Source organism: Ornithorhynchus anatinus, chromosome 1, assembly GCF_004115215.2.
Source record: "Ornithorhynchus anatinus isolate Pmale09 chromosome 1, mOrnAna1.pri.v4, whole genome shotgun sequence".
NCBI classification, from domain to species: domain Eukaryota; kingdom Metazoa; phylum Chordata; class Mammalia; order Monotremata; family Ornithorhynchidae; genus Ornithorhynchus; species Ornithorhynchus anatinus.
This window is the reverse complement of record NC_041728.1, coordinates 171,750,926-171,771,745: the sequence shown is the minus strand read 5'-3', so window position 1 is coordinate 171,771,745 and position 20,820 is coordinate 171,750,926. Positions and strand designations below refer to the sequence as shown.

At 43.5% G+C, this 20,820-nt stretch overlaps 2 non-coding genes across 2 annotated transcripts; one reads left to right on the top strand and one right to left on the bottom strand.

Annotated features, from left to right (window-relative positions):
• Nucleotides 1–13,497: 13,497 nt before the first annotated feature.
• LOC114817719 lies at nucleotides 13,498–13,635 on the bottom strand. The gene has a single exon (XR_003765581.1). It is a non-coding gene; the product is annotated as a small nucleolar RNA SNORA7 (small nucleolar RNA).
• Nucleotides 13,636–14,603: 968 nt separating this feature from the next.
• Nucleotides 14,604–14,746, top strand: LOC114815774. Its single transcript, XR_003763581.1, has one exon. It is a non-coding gene; the product is annotated as a small nucleolar RNA SNORA7 (small nucleolar RNA).
• Nucleotides 14,747–20,820: the final 6,074 nt, after the last annotated feature.

Below are 20,820 nucleotides of genomic sequence, written 5' to 3'. Positions count from 1 at the left end.
CTGTCAGTCTCCTAGTGTTCTTATTATGGAAGAAGATTTTAATTGTACAGTCAATGAGGAAAAAGATCTGAGCCATCTGGGACCTCATCTACTTTCTGCCAAGGAATTGTCTTTTCATTTTATGAGCCAGTAACTTCAGAGAGATATATGAGGCAATATTTTTCCTTATGTTCGGTGCTAGGGTAGAGTTGCCGTCTCAGGCCTTGTTTAAGCCGAGTCAGAGGCCTGTTTATAGGGATTGTTTGCATTTATTGACTGAGACCTCCACATTCAAACTCTGGAAAGGGTTACCCACTTGGCGACTGGATTTGAAGCTGCCTCCCTGTTTAGTCATTTCACCTCAGGTCTTAAGTCTGATCGCCTTTTAGACCTGGTAAGGAAGCAGGACCTAATGAAAAGAGCTCAGGATTAGGATTCAAGGGTCTAGCCCCACTCAATCACTGAGGTACTGTGTGACCTTGGGCAAGATGCTCAACTACTCCATGTCTCAGTTTCCTCAACTGTAAAATGGGTATAAAATACCCACTCTCCCTATTTCTGTGATTGTGAGTGTGAGCACTGAAAGGCAGAGGGGCTGTGTCTGATCTCATTATCGTAGGTCCACCCCAGAGCAGAGCTCAGTGCTTTTTTGCAGTGTGTGTTTAATAAACACCATCATTAATGATTATCAATTCCCTTTGTTAAGTACCCAGTTATTCAGTCAGCACTAAGCACAGAAGTATTCTGTGAGAAGCCCTGATTGACCATACAATAAGCTAAGCAATCCCATTGTGATTGTGTGGCAAGATAGCCAACAGACAATTACTCTCCACTCCTTCAGAGCCTTACTGAAAGCACATCTCCTCCAAGGGTCCTTCCCTGACTAAACCTTCAATTCCTCTTCTCCCACCCCCTTCTCTCACCTGACTTGCTCCCTTTTTCATCCCCACTCCCAGTCTCACAGCACTTATGTACATATCTGTAATTTATTTACTTAAATTAATGTCTGTCTCCCCCTCTAGACTTTGTGTGTTGTGGGCGGGGAATGTATCTGTTCATTTAGAGGAGCAGCATGGTTTAGTGGAGAGAGCACGGCTTGGGAGTCAGAGGTCGAGGATTCTAATCCAGCTCCACGACTTAGCAGCTGTGCGACTTTGGGCAAGTCACTTAACTTCTCTGTGCCTCAGTTACCTCATCTGTAAAATGGGGATTAAGACTCAAATGAGGCTCATATGGGACAATCTGATTACCTTGTACCTACCCCAGCACTTAGAACAGTACTTGGCACATAGTAACCACTTAACAAATACAATCATTATTATTATTATTATTTTTATATTGTACTCTCCCAAGTACATAGTATAATGCTCTGCACACAGTAAGCTCTCAATAAATACCACTAAATAAATGAATGAATGAAAGAATAAGCCCAGACTTACTTGCATTCCCATGGGTTCCTCACTTTTTGCTGACTTGATGTGGGTCCAGTCTTAAAGGCTCTGAATCCTACAAATGGAAGAGATCTTTTTTTCTTCCCAATGGTGTCTGTTAAGCTCATACTCTGTGCCAGGCACTGTAATAAGCACTGGGCTTGATATAAGATAATCAGATTGGACCCAGTCCATGTCTCACATGGGCTCCCATCTTAATCCCCATTTTTCAGATGAGGTAACTGAAGCACGGATAAGTCAAGTGACTTGCCCCAGGTCACACAGCAGACAAGTGGCATGGCCAGGATTAGAATCTAGGTCGTCTGACTCCCAGACCCGTATTCTTTCCACTAGGCAACACTGCTCCCCGGGATCTTAAGGAAATCCATCTTGTCCTGCCCTGCTTCCAAAACAAACCATTCTAGAAAGTTGACAGCAGTCTTTAAAACCTCAGAAATCGCATTCCAGGGTTCAGAAGTAAGAGCAGTCTTAATGTCTAACCTAAATCTTCCCAGCCGCAAGACAGCTACTTTTTTTCCTTCGCTATTTCCCTACTTTATTGTCATTAGTTTACATGTACTGGGAGAGTGAAACCTTATGGCTTGCATGGAGAAAGGATTCAGAGATGAATGAAAAAGTTATATTCCCTGCCTCAGAAGGGCTTACCTGTTAATGGGGAAACATGGGCCATTTCTAATGAAGACTGTAAGCATGTCCTGGACAGGAAATGTAACTATCAACTCTGTTGTACTGGACTTTCCCAAGCACTTAGTACAGTGTCCTTCACAGAGTATGCCCTCAAAAAGCTATGGGCATGGAACGTGTCTATTAATTTTTATATTGTACTCTTCCAAGCATTTAGTACAGTGCTTTGCACATGTTAGGTACTCAATAAATACAAATGAATGAATTAATTAATAAATACAATTGATGGACTGAATTCATACCAGTCGCAAACATGACATTTCAAATTTAAAAAGAAAACAGTTGGGTAGTTTTGTTTGCTGTGATGAAGGTTGGCTTCCATTTCGCTAACACTTTCTTAAGTTTCAGACATCCCCTGAGGGACCAGTGATGACCATTAGCTTGTTTCAGGAAATGGGGGCTAACACTAACCCGGAAATGGGGGCTAACACTAACCCTACCATTTGGATCACAGGCCATTGCATTATCTCTCCCCTGGACACTGGCCCTCTGTCTCTTCTCCCATCAAAGGAGGGTAATTGATAGAAAGGAGGGCTGGCTTTTATCTCTTGACCATTCCATCTTGTGGTTGGCCTTAGAATGTGTAATTTGGTAGGAGCAGACCCAGGGAGTCGCCGAAAGTGCCCGTCTCATCACCAGGCCTCAGCGAATGCGGTAGTGTGCCTAATTAGATGGACACTTTCTGGGTTTGGAATCGATTTTTTCCAGGGCCTGAGCATCAGTGAACCTCATGGACTTTGAATTTTGAATGTGAGAACGATCCCATGTCTGAATTCATTTAGACTTGGAAAAGCATGACTTCCGTTTCTAAGGAAAAGGCATCTGAAAGTCTCATAAAAAGATTCAGAGGCTTGTTGGACATCAAAGAGCTCTTAAAAAGCAACATTTCGATGAGTTAAGTGTAAAGGAATCACAAACATATGGATTGAATTCTCCTAACATTGCGTGTCCACTTAAATATTGAGAGGACTCTTCAGAGCACTGTGGCTCATATTCAGAGCCAGTTGGAAAAATATTTAATAATAATAATTGTCTCATTTCTTAAGGTTTTACCTCATGCCAAGCACTGCAGTAGGCAAAATATAATCAGATTGGACACAGTCCCTGTCTAAGGGAAAGGGAGAACAAGGAATTTAATCCTTATTTTGCAGATGAGGAAACTGAGACACAAACAAAGTTGTTTCCCCAAGGTCCCACAGCAGGCCAAGTAACAATTAATCAATCAATTGTATTTATTAAGCGCCGACCATTTGCTGAACACTGTACAAGTCACTTGGGAGAGAACAAGGTTGAATAGATGGATAGCATTTCCTGCCAACAAGGAGCTCACAATCTAGAAGAGGAGACAGACATTTAAATAAATTATGGTTAGGGGAATGAATATGAGAATATGTGCATAACTACTGAGGGGCTGCGAATGAGGTGTGAATATCAGGTAAGCTCCTTGAATGAGGGAGCTGAGTCAAGAATAACCCCAGGATTATGGGACTGTGAGACTGGAGGGATGGTGGTGCTGTCTATAGTAATGGGAAAGTTGTGGGGAAGAGAGTTCGGGTGGGAAGATGAGGTGATCTGTTTTGAACATGTTAAGTTTGAGGTCTTTGTGGCATCTCCAAGTGGAGATGTCCCATAGGTAGAAGGAAATGCAAATCTGTAGAGAAGGAGAGAGGTTGAAGCCGGAGAGGTAGATTTGGGAATCATTCACTTGGAGAAAGTGGTTGAAACTGTGGGAGCTAATGAGTTCTGAGGTTAGAACTCAGATCTCCAGAGTTCTGCCTGGGCTCCTTCCACAAGGGGACACTACTTCTCAAGGACCAGGGAAACTCCCAAGTCATCCAGCTTTGCCTATTCATCCACCTGTCTTCTTCACAACTCCAGAGGGCAGACCCTGAGCGAGATGTGGTTTACACAGTTATTAGTAGTAGCAGTATTGTATTTGGTAAGTGCTTACTATGTGTCAAGCACTCTTCTAAGCTCTGGGACGGAGACAAGAAAACCAAATCAGACAGAGTCCCCCTCCTACATGTTCTCACAGTCTAAGTAGGCTAAATACATAATAATAATTAGGTACTTGTTAACTGCTTACTATGGCGTCAGAAGGTCATGGGTTCTAATTCCGGTATCTGCCACTTGCCTACCATGTGAACTTGGGCAAGTTACTTAACTTCCTCTGTGCCTCAGTTCCTTCATCTGTTCAATGGGGACTAAGACTGTGAGTGCTGTGTGGGACTGCTGCCAACCCAATTACCTTGGATCTACCCTAGCACTTAGAACAGTGCCTGGCACATAGTAAGCACTTAACGTAATACCATGATTATTATTTATTATTTATGTTCCAAGCACTGTTGTAAGTTCTAGGCAGATACAAGTTAATCAGGTTGGACACTGTCCCTGTCCCACATGGAGCTCACAAGAAGCAACATGGTATAGTGGATAGAGCATGGGCCTGAAAACCAGAAGGTCATGGGTTCTATTCTTGGCTCTGCCACTTGTCTGCTGTGTGACCTAGGGTAAGTCGCTTCACATCCTTGTGCCTCAGTTACCTCATCTGGAAAATGTGGATTGAAACTGTGAGTCTCATGTGGGACAGGGACTATGTCCAACCCGATTTGCTTGTATAATAATAATAATAATAACGTTGGTATTTGTTAAGTGCCTACTATGTGCAGAGCACTGTTCTAAGCACTGGGGTACATACAGGGTAATCAGGTGGTCCCACGTGAGGCTCACAGTCTTAATCCCCATTTTACAGACGAGGTAACTGAGGCAGAGAAGTTAAGTGACTTGCCCACAGTCACACAGCTGACAAGTGGCAGAGCCAGGATTCAAACCCACGACCTCTGACTCCCAAGCTCAGGCTCTTTCCACTGAGCCACACTCTTTCTCTGTATATGTCCCAGAGATTAGTACAGTGCCTGGCACAAAGTAAGCACTTAACAAATACCATAATTATTATTATACAGGGCTTAGTACACTCCCTCGCACATAGTAAGCACTTAATAAATAGCATTATTATTATTATTATTCCTCATTTTAAAGATGAGGTAACTGAGGCACAGGGAAGTAAAGTGACTTGTCCAAGGTCACAAAGCAGATGAGTGGCAGAGCCAAGAATAGAACCCATGACCTTCTGGTTCCCAGGCCCGTGGTCTATCAACTATACCATGCCGTTTTGCAAATGTTCCTGTCACTGAGCATTCACATTCCATTTTGTCATTTCTCTTCTTTTTTATTTGTTTGTCCTAAGAACCTCTCTGCAAGGCAGTTCAGTGCTCCATCCATTTTTTATAAGCCCCAGGGAACAAAGAGGTTGGGTCATAGCAGAATCTCAAAATAAACATCAATTCTAGCTTCTGGCTCTAGGATGTGATGGTCTGGGAGTTGAGGTGAATAGGGACTCGTCCTATTACCAAATGTCTTGTAAAAATGAAGCATTTTCATTTTTATTGCAGTTTCTACAAAACCCAGCCAACCACGATGCTCACTGTACAGTTGATGACTCTGTGGCATTTGTGGGGTGATTTCCTCTATGACATTCTTTTACCACTGTATTTCCTCTATTGAAAGAATTTCTGCCCTCAGTACTTTCACTTCTTCCACCATGGAACAATTTCTCACCTTCCTAATCCATCCTCCTGCCTACTGAAAGGGGGAGGCTGATGCAGCCTATACATGGGATGGCATGTTTCAGCTCAATACTGGAGGAATATCTATTCTGTCACTTCCTCCTGCCCCATTTCATGAGTGTCTTCTCTTTCTGGCATTTGTGGAACGATCTGGAACGATCACTTCCACCGACATCTGTAGTGGTGCTGAGAACAAGGGGAAAGAGATGTGGGCAAGTCACATAAATGGAATCGTTGCCAGCCATCTGTGCATGTCTCCCCACTCCTCAAAGACCTCCAAAGGCTGCCCAAACATCTCCACATCAAATAGATACTCCTTTCCACTGGCTATAAAGTCCTCAACCAGCTCTTCCCCACCTACCTTGTTTCACTCAATCCCACTACAACCAAGTCCACACTAAAGTCCTGTAACACCAGCCTTCCTGTCTGTGCCTCTACCTCATGTCTCTCACTGATGGTGCCCTGCTCCTTCCTGACTGAAACTCCTCCACTTCCAACAAACCACCACTCTCCCCATCTTCAAAGCCCTTCAAAAATCACATCTCCTCTAAGAAGCCTTCCCTGACTAATCTCTTATCTCCCTACCCTATTTGCCCTCCCTTCTGCATCAACCTCTGATTATATGAATTCCAAGCACTCTATCATCTTGCCCCATCCTACTCTCCTCACTACTCTCCTACTACAACCCAGCCTGCCCACTTGGTTCCTATAATGCCAACCTACTCACTGTACCTCACTCTCATCTATTTCACCACCGACCTCTCGCCCACATCCTGTCTCTGGTCTGGAACACCTTCCCTCTTCATATCCAGCAGATAATTGCTCTCCCCCAGCTTCAAAGTCTTATTAAAAGCATGTCTCCTCCAAGAGGTCTTTCCTGACTAAGCCTCCTTTTCCTTTTCTTGCACTCTCTTCTGCATCACCCTAACTCCCTTTATCCATCCAACCCTTCATCTATCCCCCTCCCAGCCCCGCAGCACCTATGTACATATCCATAATTTATTTATTTCTTTTAATCTCTGTCTCCCCCTCTAGATAGTAAACTTGTTGTGGAGAGGGAATGTATCTGTTATATTATTATATTGCATTCTCCTGAGCATTTAGTACAGGGCTCTGCACACAGTAAGCCCTCAATAAATACAACTGATTGATTGATTGATAATACAACTGATTGATTGATTGATCATCTATATACACTTGGGTCTGTACCCCTTAATTGCTTTGCTACTCACCCCACTCTCAGCCCCTCAGTGCTTATGAATATCTCCTTATACCCTGTCTCCTCCACTAGACTGGAAGTTCCTTGAGGCCAAGGGTCATGTCTACCTGATCTATTGAACTGTACTCTCCCAAGGTCTTGGCACAGTGTTCAGTACACAGTAAGAGTTCAATAAATTCTAATGATTGATTGAACCCCTTTGGAAACCCTTTTTTAAATACCAATATAAAGTGGGGCTCATTCACAGAAGGCTCCAATTGATGTCCTAATTTGCTAAAAATTCATTTGGGCTAATGTACTCCTCTCCCATATGGCTGTGGAGTGACAAGAAGCAACAGGTTTAAATTGCAGCTGGAGTACTGTAGTTTAGAACTTAGAAGGGATTTTCTGACTGTAATGCATGTGGAGATTACTGAGGTGCATTACCAAGGGATTTTGGGGAGCCTTCCCTGGAGACTTTTAATGAAAACATGATAAGCCTATGTGATGGTAGAGAATGGACTGTGACTTCTCCAAGTCTCTTCCAAGCTCACATCTGCATTATGTATATATATATATATATATATATATATATATATATATATATATATATAATGAGGCCTCTCTCTCAGGGTTTCCAGTCCTCTACCAATCTCAGCTAAAGAGGCCTACCCATTCCATTCCTATCTTGGGAAATGGCTAGAGAGTGGAAAGCAATCTGTTACAAGTCAAAACTCCCCCATTCTGGACAGCAGGGGCATGGAAGAGAGTCGAGGGTAGAGACTCAGGTTTACTGCTTGGAAGGTGGCAATGGTAGATCACTCCCATATTTTTTTACCAAGAAAACCCTACAGATACATTATCAGAATGATTGCAGATGGAGAGCCAGGCATTCAGAGACAGATGTGTCCATGGGGTCAGAAACAATTTGACAGCATAAGACAAGACAAGAATGAGGCCTCATCTATCTTCATTTGTTTGTACTAATCCTTTAGGGATATCCCAAGTTAATTCATTCATTCAATCATATTTATTAAGCACTTAATGTGTGCAGAGCACTGTACTAAACAGACACATTCCCTGCCCACAACAAATTTACAACCTAGGGGGCAGAGATGGATATCAATATAAATAAATCAATTACAGATATGTACAGAAGTTCTGTGGGTCTGGGATGGGGAAGAGCAAAAGGAGCAAGTCAGGACAATGCAGAAGAGAGTGGGATATGAGGAAAGTGTGGGCTTAGGCTGAGAAGCCCTCTGAGAGGAGATGTGCCTTAAATATGGCTTTGAAAGGGGGAAGAGTAATTGTCAGATTTGAGGGGGAGGGCATTCCAGGCCAGAGGCAGGATGTGGGCTAGGGGTCGGGGCCGACAAACATGAGATCGAGGCACAGTGAGAAGGTTAGTACTAGAGGATCGAAGCATGTGGGTTGGGCTGTAGAAGGAGAGTAGCGTGGTGAGGTAGGAGGGGGCAAGGAGGTGGAGCGCTTTAAAGCCAATGGTGAGGAGTTTTTGTTTGATACGGAGTTGGATGGACAACCACTGGAGTTTTTTCAGGAGCAGGGTGACATGTCCTGAATGTAGAAAAGAGTGCTTAATCCAGTATTCTGCTCTGTGCTCTGCACAGGGTAAATGTTCAATAAACACTACTGATCAATTTTTGGCTTAAATTTTATATGGTTTATCTCAATGAAAGGGTCCTTCCTTTGGAGCAAGGATTATGAAACCTCAATGACCTGAACATCCACCCCTTTGGAGGTTCACCTGTGGGTGATTAATAAATATTAACTGATCCTGGTAATGGCCAGAAAATAAAAACAATTAAATGCTGCATCTCTTGCAGTGTGGCCTCGTGAAAAGAGCTTTGAGCTGGGAGCTGGAGGACCTGGCTCTTAATCCTGGCTCTGTCACTTGCCTGCTGTTTAACCTTAAGCAAGCCACAACTTCTCTCAGTTTCCTCCTCTGTAAAATCAGGCATCAATACCTGTTCTCCTACATGCTTAGACTGTGAGCCCCATGTGGGACAGAGACTGAGTTCAAACAGTATATCCTGTTTCGAACCCAGTGAGTAATACAGTGTTTGTCACACAGTTGATGCTCAACAAATATTATTGTTATTGTCTTCCTCATCTGGAAAAAATGAACAATGTAAGCTTGCTGTGGACAAAGCATGTGTCTACTGTTGTATTGTACTCTCACAAATACTTAGTACAGTGCTCTGCACACAGTGAACACTCAATAAATATGACTGAATGACTGAATAATAATAGTAAGATCGATCTGCCAATTGGGCTGTGATGAGATTAACAAAAATCAGCAAAGCACCACGCAGATGGAAGTCACAGGTTAAAATGTCAATCATTCAGGCACTTTTTTTCCTGTCTATAGATTATCCCAATTGCTAGTTTCTCCTCCTAATCCCTTTTACCTTATTTTGGTACTTCAGAACTTTCAATCAATCATATTTATTGAGTGCTTACTGTGTGCAGAGCACTGTTGTAAATAATTGGAAAAGTACAATATAAGAGAGTCATTCCCTGCCTGCAAGGAGCTCAATTGCTTCCCCTACCTATAATTTTGTTTAACGTCTGTCTTCCCATAGAGATCGTTAGCTCTTCGAGCTCACGGATCATGTCTACTTACTCCACTGAACTCTCCCAAGTGCTTAGCACAATGCTTGGCACAAAGTACGTGCTCAAAAAATACCACTGATTGACTGATTGATTGATTTGGCCACTGCACTGCATTTCACTGGGGGAAGAGGTGAAATTCACAGTGGTGCATTTAGTCACTGTGGGTAGAGATTCGGGGAAGGAGACTGAAGCTCAGCTATTGTGAATTCCCAAGAATAACTGAGTGGCTGACTTTTGGCAGTCAGTTCTGGACAACTGAACTGGAGACCTAGGTGGTTTTCCTGTAATGGTTTTAGAGAAAGAAGCTTGAATCATATTGCTTCTTTCTGCAGAGATCAAAAGGTAGTTTACTCAGTTAAGTAACCGGGAGTGGAGGAAAGGCCAGATTTATGGAATCAATTTAGAGAATTATTAAACTTTTATCATAAATCCTATTAAGGTCACCTGGCATGACTTTCTTCTGTGATGTGAACATACAGCACTGATATCTTTCCAAGACAGAAGACTAACCCTTGTAGCTTAGTTATGATAAGTAATAATTGCATTTGTGTTTCCTGAACATAGACCGTTTATATCTGTGCAATTGTTCTCCAGGCCAGAATGTAAGATTCCCAGGACATTGTTTCAAAGATTAAGACCCCAGTAAGTGTGGTGTGATAAAAAGAGTAAGCAGCATGAATAAAGATTCAGCCACAAGATGGGGGTTGGGGAGGGGTGTTTTAAATAGATGATACAAAAATAGCTGGTTAGTTTGAAAGTTTTCCACCCAAAAAGGCTTCTATTTTTTTATAATTGATTTTTTGTTGTTTTAAACCAGACTCTCTTAGAGAATGTTTTTCCTTACTGCTTTATGACTTGGGTCTTTTCCATTTGCCTCACCCCCAGGAGACCCTGCGTGACCTCTTCATCGCAAAGCAATGCATCTCTCCTTTGTTTACTTCCTTGTTTACATTCGGTGCCAGTACCATCAGCAAGGACAAATCTGGGTGCAAGGTTTGTTAACTAACTAGTTCCTTCTGTTGAAGCAGCAGGACTTATAAACACTGCAGATCCCACTTTGACAGCGACTCTGCATATAAAGTGCTGTGTGAATTTTCAATAACAGTTTGGTTCTAATTATCCCTCATGCCACATGCAGCCTCCTCTCACCACCCACCCCTCTGTCACTTCCCCTCTCCACCTCCCTCCTGCCCTTCCCCTGAGGTACTTCGGTCCTTTCCTATCTTCTCCCAGAGGGTGCTGGGGTGTGTGTGGGGAGGTCTGGGGGTGAGGGAGAGGGGTTACATGGTTATGTAAAAGGCTCGACAGAAGCAGTTTCCAGATGGTGATCTCATGATTCAGTTTCGTTTTTTTGTTGTTTTTTTTTAATGGTATTTGTTAACCTCTTACTATGGGCCAGGCACTCTACTAAGCACTGGAGTAGATACAAACTAATCGAATTGGACATAGTTTCTGTCCCATAAGGGATGCACAGTCTTAACTCCTTAATAATGGCTTTAAAGACTTCAATCAGCTTGTCCTCTTCTACCTCACCTCACTACTCTCCTACTATAACCCTGTCTGCACAGTTCACTCCTCTAAGCCAACCTACTCATTGTACCTTGATCTCGTCTTTCTCACCGCTGACCACTTGCCCACCTCCTGCCTCTGGCCTGGGACACCCTCCCTTTTCATGTCAGACAATTACTCTCCCCACCTTCAAAGACTTATTAAAGACACATCTCCTCCAAGAGGCCTTCCCTGACTAAGCCTTCATTTCCTCTTGTCCCACTCCCTTCTGCATCACCCTGACTTGCTCCCTTTACTCATCACCACCCTCCATCCCCACAGCACTAATGTATATATCAGTAATTAATTAATTTATTTATATTAATATCCCACTCTCTAGACTATAGGCTCACTGTGGGCAGGGAATGTGTCTGTAATATTGTTGTGCTATACTCTTCCAAGTGTTTGGTACTGTTCTCTGCACACAGTAAGCACTCAATAAATTCACTTGTTGGATTAATCTGTATTTTACAGATGAGGTAACTGACGCTCAGAGAATCTAAGTGACTAGCCCAAGGTCGCACAGCAAAGATATAGCGGAGCTAGAATTATGACCCAGGTCCTTCTGACTCCCACGCTTGTGCTCTATCCACTAGGCCACGCTGCTTCTCAATTTTAAGTTTTGATGGGGGGTGTTGGTGAAGGCCTCTCTGAGGTTTCTTCTCTGAACTCATAATTTGGGCCAAGAAAGGGATCTGTTTCTGCCCTAAATGCTCCAGGTACTCTATTTGGACTGCACTGAATTTGTTGGAATCTTGCACTACCCTCTCCACGGGTTGGGTGGGTGTCTCTCAGTGAAATATCCAGGTCCCCGCTCTAGGACTGGGGACACTTTTAGAGGTGTCCTGGGGCATTCATTGTCCTTTGCTATATTGTTCAGGGTCCAGATATATATAGCTATCCTTCCTTTTTGAGGATGACACCTCTGATGGTGAAGCTGTCCCATGAGTGCGGATGTGGCTGAAAAGGACAATGAGGGCTCCTCAGTCCCAGCCTCATTGGACACACAAAAAGACCTTGTTATGTTGTTATAATTAGTGTTTGTCACATTTAGAACTCTTTTCTCTGTTGCCATCTTGACTCTCTTCCCACGCAAAGCTTTTCCTCAAAGGGAGCCACTCCCTTCTTGATGGCAGTGTCCTGGCTCCACCACTTGTCTGCTGTGTGACCTTGGGCAAATCACTTCACTTCTCTGTGCCTCATCTGTAAAATAGGGATTGAGATTGTGAGCCCCACATGGGACAGGACTGTGTCCAACCTAATTTGCTTGCATCCACACCGGTGCTTAGTACAGTGCCTGCCACATAGTAAGCATTTAACAAATACCGCAATTATCTTTATTATGCAGGTCTGTCCTCTGTAACTGACTCCCAGTTCTCATCTGGAAGGTGGCATCATCTGAGGTTTTGTTTTACTAGATCCTTAAAACATTTCCTTTGCCCCTCCTTGTTTCTGTTTCCCAGTTTGAGCTGTTGGGGCAGCCTGCTCTGATTCATTCTCTTCACATGTTCTACCCAGTGTCGCTGCATCCAGTTGAGCAGGGCTTTGTTGCTAGGAGGCTGACTGCAATCCACTTGTACTTGAACTGGTGTACTTGGACTTGCACGTTTTGTTCACTCCTCCCTCAGCCCCACAGCACTTAGGTACAAATCCGGAATTTGTTTGTTTACCTAATGTCTGTCTCCTCCTCTAAACTCTAAGCTCATTGAGGGCAGGAAACATGTCTACCAAATCTATTTTATTGTACTCTCTCTAAGCACTCAAATATGATTGATTGATTGATTGATGGAGGTTTTCATCTTTCATGAGGTTGTTCTGGTATAAAGATTGTTTCCACTCACTTTTACTATGATAGCCTGGAATGGGAGGTGAGGTATCTTCCTGGTTAGAATCTCAGGCAGGTCCAAAGTGCTTTAGTCGCCTGAGACTAGGGCTCTGTGACCTAGGTCTTTCCCCCTAGGGGCTCCACTATCTCTACTGCCCACTCATTCTCCCCATCTTCAAAGCCTTATTGAAGGCACATTTCCTCCAAAAAGCTTTCCTCAACTAGGCCCTCATTTCCTCTTCTCCCACTCCCTTCCGCACCATCGTCACACTCAGATTTGCTCCCTTTATTCCCTCCTCCCTCAGCCCCACAGCATGTAGGTCTTGTCCTGTCTTATGCTGTCGAGTCGTTTCCGACCCATAGCGACACCACTGACACATCTCTCCCAGAACGCCCCGCTCTCCATCTGGAATCATTCTGGTAGCGTATCCAAAGAGTTTTCTTGTTAACAATATGGAAGTGGTTTATCACTGCCGCTTTCCGTGCAGTAAACTCGAGTCTCCGCCCTTGACTCTCTCCCATGCCGCTACTGCCCAGCTTGGGTGAGTTTTGACTTGCAGCAGATTGCCTTCCACTTGCTAGCCACTGGCCAAACTAGGAATGGAATGGACAGGCCTCTGCTTGACTCTCCCTCCCATAGCCAAGATTGGTAGAGTACTGGGAACTCTCCAAGCATGACCCTAAGGGGGGGGCATTTAGGTGCACATCCATAATTTATTAATTGATGTTAATGTCTGTCTGCCTCTCTAGAATGTAAGTTCTTTATGCTCAGGGAATGTGTCCACCAGCTCTGTTATACTTTACTCTCCCTAGAGTTTAGTACAGTGCTCTGCACACAGTAAGTGCTCAGTGATTGATTGATACATCCGGTACTCAGCTCAAACAGTGGTCACTGAGCCCACCCCCACGCCTTCTACATGGGCCAGAAGTTTGGGTGTGTGAGCATGTCGAATGAAGTCAAAGATTCCAGGCAAATAAGGATTTTAATAAAGTGACAGAAGTGTCAGAAATCTCAACACAGAGGAACGTGTGTGAGGGGCTGAGAAACACCTTGTCATCTAGTAAACCTTATCGTGAGCTGGTGAGTTGAAAAACAGCTCAGTCAGCAGCAACATCATCGTCATCAACATCAGTGGTATTTATTGAGTGCTGACTTTGAGCAGAGCACTGTACTAAGCACTTGAGAGAATACAACAGAGTTCCTGGTATGTTCCCTGCTCACAGTGAGCTGACAATTGAGAGGGGGAGACAGACATTAATATAAAGAAATATTTTATAACACATAATTGATAAATATTTACATAAATGCTATGGCATTGAGGTTGGGGGCAAATATCAAATGCCCAAAGATCACAGATCCAAGTGCATAGAAAATACAGAAGTGAGAGGAAGCTGGAAAAAAAGGGCTTAACTGGGGAAGGCCTCTTGGAGGAGATGTAACCTTAATAATGTTTTGAAGGTAAGGAGAGTGGTGATCGGGCATATATGGAAAGAGAGGGAGCTCCAGGTTTAGGGAGGATATGAGAAAAGGGTGTATGTGTACCTAGGCATCATCAGAGTAATTAGCATTTAGCTAAATTCTGCCTACTTAGATTAAAAGTACCCTGAAGGGCAGGGACTGCATCCAATCTGATTATCTTGTGTCTACCCCAGTGCTTCCCCTCTCAGGGTCACACCTGCAGAGTTTCCAGTACTCTACCAGTGTCGACTATGAGAGGGAGAGTCAAGCAGAGGTCTGTCCATTCTATTCCATTCCTAGCTTGGGCAGTGGCTAGCGAGTGGAAGGCAATCTGCTACAAGTCAAAACTCCCAGTGCTGGGCAGTAGCAGTATGGGAGAGAGTCAAGAACGGAGACTCAAGTTTACTGTACGGAAGGAGACAATGGTAAACCAATTCCAGATTTTTACCAAGAAAACTCTATGGATACACTAACAGATCGATCGCTGATGGAGGCGTGAGGTTCTGGGAGAGATATGTCCATGGCATCGTTATGGTTTAGAGATGACTCGACGGCATAAAACCAGACCCCAGTGCTTAGAACAGTGCCTGCCACATAGCAACTCAGTCAGTCAGTCAATCACATCTATTGAGCAGTTCCTGTGTGCAGAGCACTGTACTAAGTGCTTGGGAGAGTACAATATAACAATACAACAGACACAATACTGTTGTTATTCTTAGGGAACCTCTAATAGAATGGTCCTAGTTATCTGCGTCACCAAAGCTTATAGTCTTTCAAGGGATGTAAAATAAACAAGCAATCTTTAAAGCTAGTTTGAGTGCAATATCAGTCCTTTGGTTTTTCTTTTATGGGGGTACATTTTCAAATTTATCAGACCTCACAGTTTTGTCTTGTGGCTTGAACAGATCTCAAAGTCAACTTGTACAATAGCTTTGCTAAATCACAACATGACAAGTGCACCTTCTTATCTACAGGGTTGCAAATGTGAAATAACTTTGTCACTGAACAAAAAAAGGTCAGAAATACTTTGATGCTGCTTCACATGTTATTTAGAGTCTTCTTCTGTCGCCCAATTTGCTTTATCCATATTAAAAACAGTCCAGGAAAATACAGTCCTTGTCTACAAACTCATGTCCAGAGACGTAAAGTGAGTTACCCACAATCTCCCAATTAGATTAATATCTACAAGGGATTCTCAGAGCCAGGATTTGAACTGACTTCCAGGCAGTGTGCAACACTAGACAAGTCTGATTGTCTTCCTCCCTCCCTTTCTGTTGAAAAAGTACAGTATTTATCCGTTCAGTCATATTTATTGAGTGCTTCTTGTACGCAAAGCACTGTACTAAATGGTTGCGAGAGTACAATACCACAAGAAACAGACACATTCCCCACCCAAAAGGAGCTACACAATCCCAGGGCGGTGCTACTGGATCAGCAGGCAACATCTTTAGTCAGTGCTCTTACATGTACCCATTTTATAAGTAAATGAAGGTACGGGGAGGTCGAGCAATTTACAAAAGATTCTGTGGTGCCATCTCCTCCAGGAGGCCTTCCCTGACTAATCCCTCAATTCCTTTTTTCCCACTCCCTTCTGCATCACCCTGACTTGTTCCCTTTATTCATCCCCGCCCCCCCGACCAGCCTCACAGCACTTATGTACATATCTGTAATTTTATTTATTTATATTAACGCCTGTAACTCCCTCTAGTCTGTAAGCTTGTTGTAGGCAGGGAGGGTGTTTGTTCTATTGTTCTACTGTACTTCTCCAAGCCCTTAGTACAGTGCTCGGCACAATAGTGAGTGCTCAATAAATACAACTGATTGACTGATGGATCTGGGACTAACAAACCCAAGCCCAAATCCCCCAGCCCTGACAGCTCTGGTCTTTCACCTGTTTAGAATTCAAACATATATGTAGAATATATTCATGCTTGAAATGAACAAACATGCCTGGCAGAACACTTCCTGTTTCCATTGCATCTACCCAGAATTCATCAGTCTGATCCTAGGCATTTTTGTTTAAACAGCAAATTCCCCACCAGCATTCAGGACCAGCTGAAAGGATGAGACACAGCGCAAGCCTGAAAACGTATAAACCACAGGATTTTGGGGGGTAGGAGCAGTCGCGGGGTGAGGGGGAGGGTTCGATGAGCAAAATTCCCCCATTTTTTTACAATGCACATATTCCTCAATCAGGTCAAGTTTGATCAGGACTTACTGGAAAGCTACTGGAACTTATTTGTTTTACCGAAATGGCGCAAGAACAGGTTGGACTTCTCTCCCTGTTTACTCGCTGCTCGTGAATTTAATTGCCTAATTGTGAGATTGGTTAGCAGCCAAGGCTGGTTATTGGTAACTGTAGAGCAGAGCAACTTGGAGCTTTTTAACGCCCCCCCTCACTGCACCAAAGACCAAGAACAGGAAATTGGGGAACACTGTCTTTTTGAGAGGAGACTTGATATATGATCTGGAGTTGGGAACATGTCTACTAATTCTGTTCTACTGTACTCTCCCAAGCACTTATTCAGTGCTCTGCACAGAGTGAGTGCTCAATAAATACAATTGATTGATTGGAGTTCAGGTTCTCATGAGTAATAATAATTATTGCTATTGATTTTATTATCATTATTGTATTTCAGTGCTAACACTGTGCCAATCACTGTTCTAAGCACTGGGGAAGATACAAGTTAATCAGGTCGGACACCGTCCCTGTCCCATATGGGGCTCACACATTTAATCCTCGTTTTACAGATGAGGTAACTGAGGCACATAAAAGTGAAGTGACTTGCCCAAGATCACATAGCAAAGAGGAGATGGAGACAGGTTTAGAACCAAGGTCCTTTGGACTCCCAAGCCTGTGCTCTATCCACTGAGCCATGCTGCTTCCCTAGATACAAGACAGTTTAGCTCCCTCTTAGGGTTCACAGTCTAAGTGGGAGGAAGAGCAGATATTGAATCCCCATTTTGCAGATGAGGGAACTGAGGCACAGAGAAGTTATATGAATTGCCCAAGGTCACACAGCAGGTATGTGGCAGAGCCAGGATTAGAACCGAGGTCCTCTGACTCCCAGGCCCATGCTCTTTCCACTAGGCCTTACTGTTTCCCATGTTCGTTAGCTCATCCTCCCACTCGTTTGATTGGGTCACAGTAGTAGTTTCTCGATCTCTGTAGAGTCATAGGGGATTAGGTTATGTTGAGTGAGATATTTACCTGCTTTTTAAAATATTCTTTCCTATCATTAGAACCATGAGGGACTAGACAAACCAGTTTGGACCAAAGAACCAACATTCAGTTGATGTTCTAATTTGAAAGGGTCGAGTTTCTGATTTCCTAGGACTAGAGCCAAGAATGCTATGCGTTGGTCCAGAGTCTTGATTTAAACTCATGGAAGTCAGAGTGTTGAATGTGGTTACCCAGAATCCTGAGATTTCTGATGGAATATCAATGTTTTTCAGTGTATATTGAAGCTTCCAGGAGTCACTACCATGCTTCATTGTATGTTCATTTTATCTGTAGGTGGAGACTCCCAACTGTTTCCACAGTTTATCTCCCCCCCTTTATAACCAAGATAAATAGCAAAAAGTTCATGATGGACTTCGTTTAATGAAGTACATTCATCTTGGACTCAAGACAGAGATTTTTTTTTTCTTATTCTATTTCTTTAGCACTTACTATGTGCCAGGCACTATACTAAGCACTGGGGTAGATATGAGCCAATAAGGTTGGACACAGTCCATGTCCCAAATGGGGCTCACAGTCTTAATCCCCATTTTACAGATGAGGTAACTAAGGCACAGTGAAGTTAAACAACTTGCCCAAGGCCACACAGCAGATGTGGCCTGGTAAAAAGATCACGGGCCTGAGAGTTGGGGGACCTGGGTTCTAATTCCAGTTCTGCCAAGTATCTGTTGTGTGACCTTGGGCAAGTCACTTAGCTTCTTTGTGCCTCAGTTACCTATCTGTAAAATGGGGATTCTATCCGGAAGGGGACTGTGTCCAATCTGATTAACCTGGATCTACTCCAGTACTTAGAACAGTGCTTGGCACACAGTAAGTGTTTAATGAGTACCATTATTATTATTATTATTATTCATTCAGTCAGCGTGGCTCAATGGAAAGAGCCCGGGCTTGGGAGTCAGAGGTCATGGGTTCGAATCCCGCTCCTCCACTTGGCTGTGTGACTCTGGGCAAGTCACTTAATTTCTCTGGGCCTCAGTTCCCTCATCTGTAAAATGGGGATGAAGACTGTGAGCCCCACGTGGGACAACCTGATTACCCTGTATCTCCCCCAGCACTTAGAACAGTGCTCTGCACATAGTAAGCGCTTAACAAATACCAACATTACCATGAGCACTTTCTGTGTGCACAGTACTGTATTAAGTGCTCGGGAGAGTACAATATAACAATGAACTGACACGTTCTCTGCCCACAAGGAGCTTAGTCTAGAGAGGGAGACAGATATTAATATAAAAAAATTACAGATACATACATATATTATTTTTAAGTGGTAGAGACAATGTTACACAGTTGCATCTCTTATATCTTCTTTCACTCACAACCTTTAGTGGACCATTGAATCTTAACTCGTGCTCAGTTTAGATAACTCAAGGGCAAGAAAATTTGAAGTAGCAGTCACCTAAAATGAGAAACTTAGATAGAGTAAGGTTTTGACTCACTTGATCCCAACTTGGCCAGAAAAGAGAACATGAATCGGCTGCTATTTTAGGGGTCTCCTCTTGTCACTCAGCGATAATAATACCAAAATGAGTCAGAACTAGCAACAACTTTCTACTAAATCTAACTAAATCACTTGTATTTGCTAAAGTGGATACTATAAACATGGATGAAAAGTGTCAATGGAACCGATTTAAAATAACACTTTCCCCACTCTACTGTCCACCAAACTAAACTCGGAACACTATGCATTTCCTTCTCTTTCTATTTTCTCACTTGTCTGTTTTATTTTTATGGTATTTGTTGAGTGCTTACTATGTGTCAAGTACTATTCTAAGCTCTGAGATAGCTACAAATCATTTAGGTTGGACACATTTCCCATTCCACATGGGACTCACAGTCCTAAGTAGAAGGGAGAATAGTTATTGAATCCCCATTTTGAAGTTGAGGAAACTGAGGCACTGAGTGATTAATTGACTTGCAGTCACAGAACAGACTGGTGGTAGAGCTGGGATTAGAAGGTATTTTAGAGGACTCTCAGGCCTATGCTCTTTCCACTAGGCCACACTGTGTCCCATGAGGTTTTCTGTCAGGCCCCTTTGCACAATTCTGAGGGGCGTTTTTTATGAATCAGTCAATAATATCACGGAGCACCTATTATGCACCTGGCATTGTACTAAGCATCTGGGAGAGTACAATTAAGTTATTGACATGATTTCTGCCTTCAAGGTGGATCGTGGGCAAGACCGATGTTAAATTAATTTATACATAGGAGGGTGAAGGAAAATGGATACAGTTTATGGTGAGTGATTAAGTAACTGGGTAACTTGACATGCGCACAAGGGCTAAGAGTGGGTGAGTGTGCCTAAATATGTCACAGGGCCAGAAATACTAAGGTAGAAATGCTAGAAATATCGGGGGGGGGGGGCGGTGGTTTAAATTAGAAAGAAGCAACTTGGTCTAGTGGAGAGATCTTGGACTTGGTAGAGATGCCCTGGGTTCTAATCCCAGCTTGGCCCATTGCTTGCTGTGTGCCTTTGGGCAAGTCACCTCACTTCTCCGGACTGTAAAATGGGGATCCTGTTCTCCCTCCTACTTAGATTGTGAGCTTCAAGCCGGACTCTGCATGCCAAATCCAACAGCTCCCATGCCATCCTAATCCTTCTCGACTCCTCAGCTGCCTTTGACACTGTGGACCATCCCCTTCTCCTCGATACGTGATCCAACCCTGGCTTCACTGACTCCTACCTTTCTGATTCTCCTCTTATCTCTCTGGCCATTCATTCTCATTCTCCTTCATGGGCTCCTCCTCCCCCTGCCATCCCCTAAATGTAGGGTTCCCTCAAGTTCAGTTCTTGGTCCCCTTCTATTCTCCATCTATACTCACTCCCTTGAAGAACTCATTGGCTCCCACAGCTTCAAACACATCTCCTCCCCTATTTTCTCTCCCTCCCTTCAGGCTCGCATCTCCCCATGCCTTCAGGATGTCTTTACTTGGATGTCCTCCCGCCACCTCCAACTCAACATGTCCAAGACAGAGCTCCTTATCTTCCTTCCCAAACCCTGTCCTCTCCCTAACTTTCCTGTCACTGTGGACAGCACAACCATCCTTCCTGTCTCACAAGCCCATAGCCTTGATGTTATCCTTGACTCTGCTCTCTCATTCAACCCACATATCCAGTTAGTCACCAAATTCTGGTGGTCTCAACTTCATTGCATCGCCAAGATCAGCCCTTTCCTC